This window comes from Schistocerca americana, chromosome 7, assembly GCF_021461395.2.
Source record: "Schistocerca americana isolate TAMUIC-IGC-003095 chromosome 7, iqSchAmer2.1, whole genome shotgun sequence".
Taxonomy (NCBI): Eukaryota; Metazoa; Arthropoda; class Insecta; order Orthoptera; family Acrididae; genus Schistocerca; species Schistocerca americana.
Genome location: NC_060125.1, coordinates 578,699,517 through 578,716,101, shown reverse-complemented (window position 1 = coordinate 578,716,101; position 16,585 = coordinate 578,699,517).

Genomic DNA, 16,585 nt, shown 5'->3' with positions numbered 1-16,585 from the left:
AGAGAATAGAAGCTTTCGAAATGTGGTGCTACAGAAGAATGCTGAAGATAAGGTGGGTAGATCACGTAACTAATGAGGAGGTATTGTATAGGATTGGGGAGAAGAGAAGTTTGTGGCAAAACTTGACTAGAAGAAGGGATCGGTTGGTAGGACATGTTTTGAGGCGTCAAGGGATCACAAATTTAGCATTGGAGGGCAGCGTGGAGGGTAAAAATCGTAGAGGGAAACCAAGAGATGAATACACTAAGCAGATTCAGAAGGATGTGGGTTGCAGTAGGTACTGGGAGATGAAGAAGCTTGCAGAGGATAGAGTAGCATGGAGAGCTGCATCAAACCAGTCTCAGGACTGAAGACCACAACAACATCAACAAGACTTAAATCCGTATAAAAATACATTAAATTTTCATTTATGGAGTTATATAGATATATGTCTACTATCAGATGCGATAACATACCTGTCGTGTCCTGTCCATACCCGAAACCTAGTTTTTTTTTTTTTTTTTTTTGTGGTTTTAGGGCGCACAACTTCAATGGTCATTAGCGCCCTGACTACTCTAAGAATGCACCGCGAGGCACAAGTTCACCACAACAACTAAAAGGGAAAACACGATAAAAGACAGACTGACAGGCATAGGATTAAAAAACAGCATCATCAAATGTCCTTAGCGAGGTTTGTCAAATTGATAAAACGAAGAACACGAGCAGCTGCTCGTGGGTCATCCGCTAAAATGGCATCGAAGGTATCTGGCAGGTTAAGATCGAGGCGCAGTGTGTTAAGATCTGGACAGGACATTAAAATGTGTCTAACCGTCAGCAAGTGCCCACATGGGCAGAACGGCGCCGGCGCAGCCGTCAGCAGATGGCGATGGCTGAACCGGCAGTGTCCAATTCTTAACCGGGCTAAAACGACCTCCTCCCGCCGAGAAGGGCGTGAGGAGGACGTCCAAGCCACGGGAAGAGGTTTTAAGGCCCGAAGCTTGTTGTCGGTAAGTGCAGCCCAATCGGCATGCCACAGAGATAAGATGCGCCGACAAATCACCCTGCTAAAATCGGACGAAGGGACGCAACAAGAAGCTGTCCGAGGCTGGAGGACCGCAGCCTTGGCCGCGGCATCTGCAGCTTCGTTCCCAGGGATACCGACATGGCCAGGAACCCACATAAAGCTAACTGGAGAACCGACGTCCACCAGCTGCTGAAGAGAGCGTTGGATCCGGTGTACGAAGGGGTGAACCGGGTACGGATCACTGAGGCTCTGGATGGCGCTCAGGGAATCTGAGCAGATGACATAAGCAGAATGTCGGTGGCGGCAGATGTAAAGAACAGCCTGGTAGAGGGCAAAGAGCTCAGCTGTGAAGACCGAACAATGGCCATGGAGCCGGTATTTGAAACTTTGTGCCTCGACAATAAAGGAACACCCGACCCCGTCATTGGTCTTAGAGCCATCTGTATAAATGAAAGTCATGTCGATGAACTTCGAACGAAGTTCCAAAAAACGGGAGTGGTAGACCGAACCGGGGGTGACCTCTTTTGGGAGCGAGCTGAGGTCAAGGTGAACGCGGACCTGAGCCTGGAGCCAAGGTGGCGTGCGGCTCTCGCCCACTCGAAAGGTTGCAGGGAGTGAAAAATTAAGGTGTTGAAGGAGGCGACGAAAGCGAACTCCAGGGGGTAGCAGGGCAGAGACATACAACACGTATTGACGGTCAAGAGAGTCGTCAAAAAAGGAACGATAAGACGGATGGTCGGGCATTGACAGTAGCCGACAGGCATACCGACAAAGCAGTATATCGCGCCGGTAGGTGAGTGGCAATTCGCCAGCGTCAGCATGAAGACTCTCTACGGGACTGGTATAAAATGCTCCGATCGCAAGTCGTAAACCCCGATGTTGTATGGAGTTGAGGCGGCGTAAGATGGATGGCCGTGCAGAGGAGTATACGAAGCTCCCATAATCCAGCTTGGAGCGGATGATCGACCGATATAGACGAAGTAGGACGGTTCGATCCGCTCCCCACGACAGACCACTGAGAACACGGAGGACATTTAAAGAACGGGTACAACGGGCGGCCAAATATGACACATGTGGAGACCAGCTAAGTTTCCTGTCAAATGTAAGGCCTAAAAATTTGGTTGTCTCCACGATTGGGAGAGCAACGGGACCGAGCCGTAAGGACGGTGGGAGAAACTCTTTGTAGCGTCTTCTCGGCAGAAAAACGGAAGCCATTGGCGACACTCCAGGAGTAAAGACGGTCAAGAGAACGCTGAAGACAGCGCTCCAGGACACGTGTACACTGCGCGCTGCAATAGATGGTAAAATCGTCCACGAAAAGGGAGCCTGATACATCAGCTGGGAGGCAATCCATTATTGGATTGATCGCGATGGCGAAGAGAGCGACGCTCAAAACTGAGCCCTGTGGCACCCCATTCTCCTGGCGAAAGGTGTCGGACAGGACAGAACCCACACGTACCCTGAACTGTCGATCCATTAAAAAGGAACGAATAAAAAGAGGGAGGCGACCGCGAAGGCCCCATGTATGCATGGTGCGGAGAGTGCCCGCCTTCCAACAGGTGTCGTAAGCCTTCTCCAAATCAAAGAACACAGCCGCGGTCGGGCGCTTCCGCAAGAAGTTATTCATAATGAAGGTCGACAAGGTAACCAGATGGTCAACAGCAGAGCGGCGCCTACGAAATCCACATTGTACATTGGTAAGTAGGCGTCGAGACTCGAGCAGCCAAACCAATCGAGAGTTAACCATTCGCTCCATCACTTTACAGACACAGCTGGTAAGCGAGATAGGTCGATAACTGGAAGGCAAGTGCTTGTCCTTCCCCGGCTTAGGAATCGGGACAACAATAGACTCGCGCCAGCATGCGGGAACATGTCCCTCAATCCAGATGCGATTGTATGTACGAAGAAGAAAACCTTTACCCGCAGGAGAAAGGTTCTTCAGCATCTGAATATGAATAGAATCTGGCCCTGGAGCAGAGGACCGTGATCGGCCAAGTGCGTTTTCGAGTTCCCGCATGGTGAATGGGGCATTATAACTTTCACAATTCGAGGAGCGGAAGTTAGGTGGCCTAGCCTCCTCTGCCTGTTTGCGGGGGAGGAAGGCAGGGTGGTAATGAGCGGAGCTCGAAACCTCTGCGAAAAAGCGGCCGAAGGCATTGGAGACAGCCTCAGGGGCCACAAGGACGTCATTCGCGACCTGCAAGCCAGAAACTGGTGAGTGGACCTTAGTGCCAGATAGCCGGCGCAGGCTACCCCAGACAACAGAAGAAGGAGTAAAACTGTTGAAGGTGCTTGTGAAAGCAGCCCAGCTGGCTTTCTTGCTTTCTTTGATAATACGACGACACTGTGCACGTAATCGTTTATAATTGATACAATTCGCCACTGTAGGGTGGCGTTTAAATGTGCGTAAAGCACGTCGACGAGCACGTAAAGCGTCTCTACATGCTGCGGTCCACCAGGGGACCGGTACGCGACGTGGAGAAGAAGGAGGGTGAGGGATGGAATATTCAGCAGCAGCGAGAATGGCTTCCGTGAGGTGTGCGACCTGACGATCACAGCTTGTAAAGGTTTGATCCTGAAAGGTCGCCCTGGAAGAGAAGAGCCCCCAGTCTGCCTTGGAGATGGTCCAATTAGAGAAGCACGGAGAGGGGGTATGCTGCAGGAGATGGATAACACACGGGAAGTGGTCGCTCGAATATGTATCAGAAAGTGCATACCACTCAAACCGGCGTGCAAGTTGGGGAGTACATATAGAGAGGTCTAAATGAGAATAGGTGTGAGATGTGTCCGAAAGAAAAGTAGGGGCGCCAGTATTGAGGCAGACAAGATCGAGCTGGTTGAAAAGGTCTGCTAACAAGGAGCCCCTCGGGCAGGATGCTGGAGAGCCCCAAAGGGGATGGTGGGCATTGAAGTCTCCAGTTAACAAAAATGGTGCAGGTAGCTGAGCAATAAGTTGCATCACGTCTGCCCTGGTAACGGCAGATGACGATGGAGTGTAAACGGTACAAAAGGAAAACGTAAAAGTGGGGAGAGTGATGCGGATGGCAACTGCCTGCAGGCCGGTGTGCAACGTGATGGGATCGTAGTAAATATCATCCCGGACCAGCAACATAACCCCTCCATGAGCTGGGATACCTACCACAGGGGGTAGGTCAAAACGCACAGAGGTGTAGTGTGCCAAGGCAATTTGATCGCATGGGCGTAGCTTCGTTTCCTGGAGGGCTACGACAAGCGGACGGTGCAAGCGGAGCAGCAACTTCAAGTCCTCTCGGTTGGAGCGAATGCTGCGAATATTCCAGTGAATAAGTGCCATCGTAAGAAAAGAAAGATGAGAGAAGTGGTCACCTCGAAGGCCGCTTAGGGCCTGGCTTCGAGCGAGCACTGCCGCCGCTATCAGTAGGCGGACAGTCATCGTCCATTGGGTCTATAGGGTCATCGGCCATCTCGGGAGGATGGCCGGGAGGGGGAGCTTCCTCCGCCAGTGAACGGCCAGATGTACGGCGACCAGCGGTGCGGCCAGGCGAAACGGATGACGGCCTGGGGCGGCAGCCGCTGGGTGGCGCAAGAGAAGAAATGCGCCGTGGCGGGGAAGGAGAACTGTGCTTCCTATGCGCCTTTTTGGAAGGACGTGTAGTGGAAGTACCGGTCGAAGGCTGTGAGGTCGAGGTACGGAGGAAGTCTGCACGGGATGGTTCCTTCTTGAAGGCCCGTGCATCTGACTTCGGTGTCTTCGTCTTAGCAGAAGCTGAAGAAGGTGCTCGTGTCTGTGGGGTGATGGGAGGAAGAGGAGACGTCGACCGCGCGATCTTAGCACTGGCCGAACGGACGACCGTGGTGCTGAAGGTCAGATCGCATGTCTGGGTTGCTACCTCCCGGGTAGTCCGAGGAGAGGCGAGGACAGTACTGTATTTCCCCGCTGGGAGCAGCGTGGGCTTCCTACTAGCCAATAGCTTGCGAGCAGCTGAGGTGGACACTTTCTCTTTGACCCGAATTTCCTGGATACAGCGTTCTTCCTTATAGACAGGACAGTCGCGGGAGGATGCTGCATGGTCACCCTGACAGTTCACACAACGAGGAGACGGAGGTGGACAGTCACCCTCATGGGCATCCCTGCCACAGGTGACACATTTAGCCGCATTGGAACAAGACTGTCGAGTGTGATTGAAACGCTGACACTGGTAGCAGCGCGTAGGTGTCGGGATATAGGGGCGAACAGAAATAACCTCGTAGCCCGCCTTGATGCGCGATGGCAGCTTAACACTATCGAAGGTCAAGAAAATTGTCCGGGTCGGTACAAGGTACAAGGTTTTTCATGACCCTATGGACAGCCGTCACGCCCTGCTCAGCGAGGAATGATTGAAGCTCCTCGTCAGTCAATCCGTCGAGGGAGCCAGTATAGACCACACCACGAGACGAATTCAAAGTTCGGTGGGCCTCCACCCGGACAGGGAACGTGTACAGGAGGGTGGCCCGAAGCAGTTTTTGTGCCTGAAAGGCATTCTCAGTTTCTAGTAATAAGGTGCCGTTACGCAACCTGGTACAGGATTTGACAGATCCGGCTATGGCATCTACGCCCTTCTGAATAACGAAAGGGTTGACAGAGGAAAAATCCTTTCCGTCCTCAGTTCGAGAAACTACGAGGAACTGTGGGGCAGGCGGTAGTACTTTTGTCACTGTTGGCTGGTCACGTTTCCGTTTTTGGGTCGAAGTCGAAAGAGATGGAGTAGAATCCATTGCGGAGGAATCCCCCATGATTGCCAGCGTCTCCGATGGCGCGCTCCTTCCTTGTGGGGACCCTCTCAGAGGGCACTCCCGCCTTAGGTGAATGTTTACACCTCAGGTCACACCTCCCGAGAAACAGACGGAGGGACCAATCGGCATGGTCAGAAGGTATCAGCTCAGGCAATCACCCCTCCCCGGGCCTGGCCTTTACCAGGGGGTACGCGCGTGCCTTACATGTCTACCCAGGGCGGGGACTTACGCGTTACCCCGTCACCGGCTACGCGTGCGAACGCGTGGGTCGGCCTTCAGGCACGCACAGGGAGGAAGGAAAAAGAGGAAAAAGAAGAGAGAGAGGGAGAAAGAGGACAGACTGTCTCAAACGCCGAGGCGGAGACCAGAGAAGACAAGGAGAAGAAGGCAATGAGAAAGCAAGGGGAAGAAGGTAATAAGAAGGCAAGGAGAAGAAGGCAATGAGAAGGCAAGGAGAAAAAGGCAATGAGAAGGCAAGGAGAAAATGGCAATGAGAAGGCAAGGAGAAGGCAAGGGAAAGAGTAAGGAAGACAGTGAGGTGGAGAAGAGCAAAGAAAGGAACCAACAAAAGGAAGGAAGAAACGAGAAGTGAAAAAACCAAAAGGACCACGATAATAGGTCGTGGAACCGTCCGTCTCCGGACGCAGGCGCGAACTACCCCCGTGAGGGGGATGGACTCCTTTTAGTCGCCTCTTACGACAGGTAGGAATACCGCGGGCCTATTCTAATCCCCGGACCCGCAGGGGGGGCCGAAACCTAGTTGAATACTGTTACTAGTTCAAAAAGCTCTGCAAACCACTCCAACCGCCTTCTGACCATGCATTCCATAATCTTAAGCACACAGGATAACAATGATATCGGTCTGTATAAATCGACTAGTGTTGCGTCTTCTCCTTTCTTGAAATGGGTACGATGTCTAATTGTTTTCATATCTGCGATCTTAATGTGATCCTTGCACATGAACTCTAGCATGCGTACAGTAGGAGCATGCTAATGTAAGTTTCATGTTTCTGACAAAGAACCACTTGAGTGCGAGATAGCAAACGGCCAGTGACGTTTACGACATTCGACGCGCCACATAATGTCTACAGTACAGCCACAATATTGTCTGCTAATGGCAACAGGGGGCGGGACTGGAAGCATCCATTGGTGAGCACAGAAAGAGGCTACGCAGCGTAGTCGACGAGTAACTCACAACAGTGCTACGTTGCTAGTGCTGTTGATACAAAGCAGAGCAGTGGCCACGATAAACAAAGCAAACATTGCCTTATACCTGCGATAACTGTTACCGAAGTTGACATTTCGTCAGAAATGAACTCAAGGAATTTCGCAAAGTGAGAAATAAGTGGCAGATGAAATATTAGCGTTCCGGTAAGACGAATCAGTGAAACGTGTGGTGTCGTATACGCTAAACTGTGTGGACAACGTACGTAAGGAGTACAATGATGACGATGTGTACTTGATAAGTGAAAGTGATACTGGAACAGTTTTCGAGCCATGTAGCTCATCCGCAGCTTAATAAAAAAACAATTATGAACTGATTTCGAATAACTCTGCAGCAATATGATCGGGTAGTACATACGAAAACCTACAGATATTCAAGAGAAGACAAGGATAACTTGTTACAAAACTGGTGTTTTCCCGTTTCAAGGATGCTCGATACAACTTACAGGATGTGTATGATAGTGATGTACTACGTTATGCACATCAAATTGCGCGCAACATAGATTACAGTGATTTTAAGGGAAGCAGTGGACGGCTGAATAACTTCAAACAGTGCCACGGAATTGGAAGACGTAAGACAACGAAATTTCAGACAAAGACTCAACTTGATGATGCACAGCAAACTGCGGCATAGGCCCCGAAAATTTGTAGTTGAGATGAACAAACTTATCACACCGTTCACTAAGGAACATGTTTTCAACTCCGACCAATCAGGATTTCAACAGGAAATGCATGTGTGTATCAAGATCAGCTAACATCAATGCCCTAACACATTCATATATAATTATATCGACTGTTAATCTGGGTGGTCAGTTGGCTGGAAAGTTATTTATGTGCTACGAGAAGTTGGAGATGCTCTACCTCCTACGGTTCTTTCTCGTGTGCGTCATCTTGCAAGGGCAAGAGTGGGAAAATCCACGTACCACAACAAAAACTATGGTCTGAGCACTGCTTTTGGCCTATATATGGTCAAAATAAGTTGCTCTTCCTTGATTCCTGGTCTGCGTATAAAATCACACTCCTCTGGAGCAAACTATCCTCCTAAAAAGTGTGTGATATTGCAGTTCAACTATCTGGAGCCACTGGGCAAACTCATCCTAAAGAGGTTTGTTCTTTCGGTGCTTATAAGACATGTTATCGCACTATCTGCAGCTACGCCTTAAAGCACAGTCAGTTTCACGACAGACTGTTTCGTATTCGGTTGTATGCCATCTCATTCCATAAGTTCTCATTACCCCGTTACACACGATGATTCTGCTACGGGTTCTTTAAAACTGAATACCTAGCAGAATGTCCTGCACGGTTTGTAGCTCCCAATGAGCTCGCCTTCGATCTTGATGGTGCAAATCTTTTTGATCACTGCGGCGCGCTATTTTTCATTCGGTATTCATAGTGCAAGTTAATGGTTTGCTCTGAACGTTTCTTGAACGTCGACGTTGCCAGTTTTGTAAAGTGTAACACACATTCCATACAAGGTTGAACTCTGCACCTCCCGGACACTCATTTTCTGTCGGTTCCTGATGCACATGGTGAGTCATTAGCAGATAATACTTTTCCTATCACAACTGTTAACGTAACACTTTCAAGTGAGCCTTACGAAAGACTCGCACTCCGGGGCGCCTTGTGAGAGAAGACGTGAGTATTTACCTACGTCAGCTGCACCTCTGAAGAATATCCTTGAAACTTCGTTCGGGTTATAAATGATTCATGTAATTATAAAACTGAAAATCCGCTCAGAGTTCAATAATTACAGTGAGTATTTCTAAGCAGACCAGCGGTGAGGCATTCAGACCATGAGGCACAAATCCTACTTCTTTTCACTTGTTTAATACAACTCAATGAGAAGATATGTTATGGGTAAATACTACGTATCTGTTGGTGTTCACGGCCATATTCAATATGATTCTCACCACTAAGTAAAACAGCAGTAAGGAACCACCAGTTCATCTCTCATCATGCATTAACATTGCGTGGTTTCTTGGATTCCGTGCGCCCACACAGAACGTTTATCGGGATACCGCGGCGTAAAACAGACAAAACAGCAGCACCTATGTCCAGCACCTATGTCTGCATCCCCTCCTCCCTCCCCCCTCCCAACACAGACACGTGGCCCTAGGGAGCCTTCCTGATGTAGGTGAATAGACTAAATCACATCAGGCGAACTCTGGTTGGATTCCTTAAACTCGGTACGTCCGCCTCTTACTCTGAGCGAATGATCCACCTTTATTGACCTCGTCGAACACGAGATATTGAATTGTTAGCGTTGATTTCGGTTGGAACGTCCGGGCTGCAATTTTCTCGTGAAGTGGAGAATCGGAAAAGTATCAAACTACAACTTCCTTTTCACCAACTCTTACTAATGTCTGCAACCATTTTCCATGAATAACTCCAGACCAGTGACGAACTGTTACCTGAAAAGGAGGAGTGAATTTGTAACTGCTTTCTACCCATAAGTCTGTCAAACAAGATCACAAGGTGATCCTCCTCTAACTAATCCTGTGAATAATGTGAGTAAAAACCTCGGCTGACGAAAGGAGATTTATTGGCCGCGGACGTGACATTGCGAATGTGAAAGGTAGCTCATAAGCATGTGGAGAATCTGTAACGATGCCAAAAGAAACTGGTATAGCAAATAAAGCAACAGTTCTGGATTGTGACTTGTATAAGGGGAAGCTGTAAAGATGCCGCCGGCAGACGGAAGTTGGTCCCTAATCAAGTTTTAGAGCCGTGACCACATAAATCGTGGACCGGTTCTCCTCTGACTGGAATTTTTCCCGTCGGCATTGTTAGCCCTTCTTGCAGCGCCACTGTTTCCTTGTATTTCTTCCCCATATTACTGTCCGTAAACACAGTTCATCAATCGTGGAGTACATAAACCGTTATGGATAAAAATACAACTATTTTAAGGAGTGCAAATCAATATACTTTGTGATTCATAAGTATGGCTACACATTTAGTCGCACTGCTATATCGCATAACAGTTTTATGAGTACATATAACAAACCACTGAACAGGCAAAATTGTATGTATGCAACAGACAACCTGTTGAGAGTTACTTCCTTTTCTTAATTCCAGGTTCGATATTATGTATTCTGAATTGTGTTTACATGCACGTTGCTCATCATTTTATCGTACTGTAGTGTTGTGATAACCACTCCTTGATCTACTTCTAAGTCAGTCTTAGTAAGTATGCTTTATGAGAATCTTTTCAATAAAAACACTAAACTTTGTGCAAATGGTTACGCGTCATTAAAGCCAGTCGAGACCACTGACCAAGCTAAACAGCAGGTGATGACATTGCCTATTGGCTTTTGTCTTACGACTTTTGTCTGACGTTTGTTCAAAAAAATCACGGAAGAGTTGTTGTCAGAATATCCCGAGACAGGCATTATGTCACGAAAGCCTCACCAGTTTTGTTCTGCAGTGATATTACTCTCAACTGTGAGCTTTTTCCAAGAGGTCATGTGTTCATTTACCGGGTGATCAAAAAGTTCGAATAAATTTGAAAACTTAATAAACCACGGAATAATGTAGATAGAGAGGTAAAAATTGATAGACATGCTTGGAATGACATGGGGTTTTATTAGAACCAAAAAAAACAAGGTTCACAAAATGTCCGACAGGACAGCAAAACCTCGGTGACTGCGCATGACAATCGTGTATAAAAGGAGCTGTAATGAGAGAGAGAGAATCAGATGCACCAGCAGTCGCAGCATGTTGACGTCACCTGAAAAGGCTCTTTTAGTGAAGCTGTATTATCAGAATGGGGAATGTGCTAGTTCAGCGTTACGATCCATAGGAAGGGGATTCGAACGGCTAAAGGTCCGTTGACAAATGCAGCTGTGGCGCGAATGATTTCGAAGTTCGAAGCCACGGGTTGTTTAGACGATAGACACCGTAGTGTCCGACCGAGCACAAGGCGCAATGCTGCTGAGACAGTTCAGGAAGAAATCGAGACTGTAGCGGGTTCGTCTATGCACGGGGAAGTCAGCGTTCGTGCAGTTGCACGTCGCACCGGCATTCCATACACTACCGTTTGGTTGGCACTTAGGCGTAACCTCCGATGCTATCCGTACAAAATCCATCGGCATCATGAATTGTTACCTGGTGATTTAGTGAAGCGGAGAGCATTTGCGGTGTGGGCGTTTCAAGAGATGGCGGAAGATGACGATTGGTTGAATAACGTGTTGTAGACCGACGAAGCTCATTTCATGCTCTGATGGTCTGTCAGCTCCCACAACTGCAGAATTTGGGCTACCGAAAATCCTAGAACTGTCGTGGAAACTCCATTTCCGACGAGAAAGTTGGATTTACGACATCTACCGTTATCGAGCCTTTTTTCTTCGAGGAAATGCTTGATTCTGGTTTTGTAACTGCTACCGTGACGGGTGAGAGGTACGCCAATATGTTACAGAATCGCATCATCCCCAGCCTGGCTGATAAACACCTGCTGGAAAGTACAATGTTTATGCAGGATGGCGCTCCACCCCATATTGCTAGACGCGTGAAATATCTCTTTCGCGCGTCGTTTGGTGATGATCGTGTGGTCAGCCGCCACTTTCGTTATGCTTGGCCTCCCACGTCCCCAGACCTCAGTCCGTGCGATTATTGGCTTTTGGGTTACAAGAAGTCGCAAGTGTATCGTGATCGACCGACATATCTATGGATGCTGAAAGACAACATCCGACGCCAATGCCTCACCATAACTCTGGACATGCTTTACAGTGCTGTTCACAACATTATTCCTCGACTACAGCTATTGTTGAGGAGTGATGGTGGACATATTGAGCATTTCCTGTAAAGAACATCATCCTTGCTTTGTCTTACTTTGTTATGTTAATTATTGCTATTCTGATCAGATGAAGCACCATCTGTCGGACATTTTTTGAACTTTTGTATTTTTTTGGTTCTAATAAAACCCCATGTCATTCCAAGCACGTGTGTCAATTTGTACCTCTCTATTTGCATTATTCCGTGACTTATTCAGTTTTCAAATTTATACTGACTTTTTGATCACCCGGTACATAACTATTTGTCAGTGTTCGTAAAGAACAACATGTAAGTTCTTGGGTTGAGAAAGACTTTCACGCACAAATTTTTATAGGTTTGAATGCCAGCAGCAACATAGCCAGAAATATAGCAAAGCGCAAGTCGTCCAGACAAATGCTTAACGGATTAGAAACGCTGTTAGGTAAAAAATCAGATTTGACACTGGAGATTTGCAGAGAAATTTCATCAGTTATCAATTACGATACTAGTAAACCAGCTATTCAAAACTGTAAGCAGAATCAAGAGCACATGGAAAACCTAGAAGCCAAAGGAGAAGCTTTGAAATAGAGTTACCTTATAAAACAGCAGCAGCCAATAAAGGTCTCGATACATTATTTGAACTTTTGCATCTGGAAGAAGATAGGTTGAATGAAACAGAACACGTCAAACATGTCCCAATTGTTTTTTCATTTCAAATAAAAACATACACCTTGCCAAAGCATGCAGCAGGAACTGAAAGTTTCAAATTCCTCAAAAAACTGAACATAAAGAAACAATGTAGTAATAAGCCATGAGCCAAGTAATTAGCAATTGCAGGGGCAGTTGTTCATCTAACAACTCTAATCAAAAGGATTATTTTTTCGGGAAATGTCCAACTGCGGCATTAGACAGAAATGAGACAAGAGAAAAAGCCAGTTGTAATGAATCAAAAAGTTTCAAACGTATAGGGCTCATCACTATTGAGTTACCTTCTACCAACATAAATGACATAAATTTGAAAATGATCGTGAAACCACGTGGTACCAAAACTATGCCAATATCACACGACTTTTGAACGTACTAGGTAATAAATTTCGTAAAGATGAATCTGTGTCCCGAAGTGCTGACAGACGGATTGCATAAAAATTTTGGCAGAAAAAAATGGCATGGCAATGTGGAATAGTATGTCACAAATCGCATTCCCATGTGCTCAAGGAACACGCTTCAGTCACCGGAGAATACAACTCCAAAGATTATTGGAATCTGTGAAACCATTTCAGATGGCAGAAATTGACGTTTTAGGAACATTTAATACAATTTTGGCAGGGATTAAACACGTAATAACTGTTATTGACCATTTTTCAAAATAGTAATGTTAGCAATACTGTCTCAGAAAGCAAGTACCCTGCCTCAAGCCGTGGTCATCATGTGGGTGCTTAAATTTTGAGTACCTAAAACCATAGTCGCAGATCAAGGTACTAATTTTATGTCTGATCTGATGAGACAGTTATGTTACTTGTTAAAAGTTAATAGCTACGTAACAGTCCATTTCACCCACAAGCAAATTATCATACAGAGCAAGTCCACTGAACTATACCACATATGTTAAGTCATTACGTAAATAGCCAACAATTACACTGGAATATGTACTTAAGCTATGTCGTGACCGTGCACAAACCTAAAATCCATACAGGAACTGATCTTTCGCCATACGAGGTGGTGCATGGGCAAAAAATGACGTCACATTTTGACGCGGTCCAGTCACAAGTAGGAACTTAGGGCGAACACATGAAACAATTCGCAAAAACATTGATAGTGGTATGGCAATAAGTAAAACGTACTAACGTGAAAGCTTTGGAGTATCAAGAACGCACTTGACGAGCTACAAGTGAGTTACCTCAGTACAGAGAAGGGCAATGGGTCTTACTACCAAACACGCGCACCCCAAAGGGTGAAACTAAGAAATTCTTGACAAAGTTTCAAGGACTATATCAGATAGTGGAGATGACTTTAACCACAAACGTTAAGTTACACTAACAAGTCAAAATATCAGTACTCCATGTTAATCGGATAAGACCTTTTTATGGTGCCGTCGATGCATTATCGCAAGTACCTTTGACTTTACTGCAGAAAGAGAAGCTACCGCTTCGGACGAAACGAACATATAATGTACCACATGAACTTAGGTCTAGATATAAGTAATATAGTATGGGGTTATATACGTTTAACTTTGTGTTAGGTTAACTGGATAACGTTATTTTGTTTGATTTGCTACAGCGTGTGTCATTTTCTTTTGAGATACATGTTTATCTTAGAAGGGAGGGGATTCGTGATAGTTCCTTTCTCCTAGGTGGTGTCGACAATGATGTAAGGCAAAAGTGGTGATTGAGAACCAACCTTTGGAAACTGAAATTTTATTTTCACGGCAACCAGACGTATTTCTCACAAATCACAAGTGATCACTGAAGGCTCACATTTAGCTTGTGGGATGTAAGAAATGAAGCACCACGATATCAAGACATGTTTATAGACCTATCTGCTGAGACAACCAAGGGGGAAATGTTACCGTACTTACGAAGTGAATATCAGGATTTTAATTTTTCGTAAAAGGAACTAAGGGCTCATTAACAGCAACCAACTCAAGTAATTCTAGCTAGAAGCTGTTGAAAACAGTATTTGGGATGGTAATCGTGAGGACATTACGAACATAAATAGTACAGTAAGAATGGTGCAGGAAATAGCTGCGAACACAGGAGCAACTGTAAGCTGGCGTACGACACAGATCGGTAAGATGAAACAGGGAATATTGAACATCACTAAAACAATGCGTAAAATAGCAACCCAATTACAGCAGTATACAAAAGAAACTACGGATACACTAAAAAAACATCTGAAGGAGATATCACTTGAGTGCACTGTACCGGAGACTAGTAACAGACAAATTGCTATGCGAACTAACTAATAGCTTGGGAGATGCTAGAACAGAAATCGAGAGATACAAGAAGCAGTTCACCACGCTTAACAGGAAGCAAAACACTCTTAAGTACACAACAGTTTCTATTGGGATTACAGCAGAAAAAGAATTTCCAACAGGGTTATGACACGTCGTACCTCTAACAAAAGTAACATAGCATTTTTCTATCACATTTCCATGGCTAAAATTTATATATATCAGGCTAGGATGTACACTGATGTACAAATTCCAGTGGCAGGATCAAATGCTTGAGAGGCCGGCCGAAGTGGCAGTGCGGTTAAAGGCGCTGCAGTCTGGAACCGCAAGACCGCTACGATCGCAGGTTCGAATCCTGCCTCGGGCATGGATGTTTGTGATGTCCTTAGGTTAGTTAGGTTTAACTAGTTCTAAGTTCTAGGGGACTAATGACCTCAGCAGTTGAGTCCCATAGTGCTCAGAGCCAAGTGCTTGAGACCAGCGTTTTACGATCCATCCGCATTCAGTCAAATGGAAACATAATAAATGGGTACAGGTTCAAACGAGTGAGGCATCACTAGTTTCGGAACACAGGGGCTACTCACGTTGTTATGTCAATAGGAGACATCAGCAGTTACAGCAAGCAGTCAGTCACCATTTTTACAGCCCAAGTGGTACGAATAATGACAAGTGATCATGTGAAATCCAGCTACGACTAGGGAAAATTGAAGCACCAGAATGCAAGAGGCTAACATCAATGCGACAACCACACTTTCTTCGGATTGGTAATCACTGGATTTATTCTGTGTTCTCGCGAGAATCGGTAGTAGTTAATTCCCATGATAAAAGAACACTTACAGGTATGACGAAATTAGAATTATAACATAGTGGATTATTGATTAACGATTAATGGAACCAAGTGTGACATAATGGTTCAAATAGCTCTAAGCACTGTGGGACTTAAAATCTGAGGTCATCAGTCCCATAGAACTTAGAACTACTTAAACCTAACTAACCTAAGGACATCACACACATCCATGCCCGAGGCGGGATTCGAGCCTGCGACCGTTGCGGTCGCGCGGTTCGAGACTGAAGCGCCTAGAACCGCTCGGCCACACCGGCCGGCCCAATTTCACTTTTCCTCTACGATTACAGGAACCACTATAACCACAGGCACTTGACCAATGTTGTAATGGCCGAAGAAATTTCTAAGTGTAGTACTCATGAAAAACGTGGTATCACATACCGATACCACCACATAGGCGTCGTTACATTGGTAACGGAATTGCAAGTTTTCATTTGACACCTGCAGCAGTCGTGTGGGGTCTGGCGGACCCAGTCACGCGCGCCTGCTGAGCCACGCCTCCAGAAGCTCCATGCCTTGAGCGCCCTCTGCCGCTGCTGTGTAGGTTGGCCGGCAGCAGCAGCGCGGTCCCACTCGTGCTTGGAGCCATGATGTGACCACACCATCAATGGTACCTAGTAAAGCGAGCTTCATCCTAGCTGACATTGTGATGGTTGGGCAGTAATTTCTTGCTGAATCATTAGCAGTGAGTCTTAGTATGTTTGGAGAAATACAAGTTAGGTAAATCTTTTGTTTACTTTGATTAGCTTGTTCGCTGGTCATTTCTGCTCCTATCCAGCTTTTCTTAAAAGATGCCGATGCCTTCCAGGCAGGCCACAGCCGTGGTAATACCCGTCAGGCACCGCCCCTTTCATTTTGTTTCTGTGATTATCATGCACTACTGGCCATTAAATTTGCTACACCACGAAGATGACGTGCTACAGACGCGGAATTTAACCGACAGCAAGAAGATGCTGTGACATGTAAATGATTAGCTTTTCAGAGCATTCACACAAGGCTGGCCAGTCGCTGTGGCCGAGAGGTTCTAGGCGCTTCAGTCCGGAACCGCACTGCTGCTACGGTC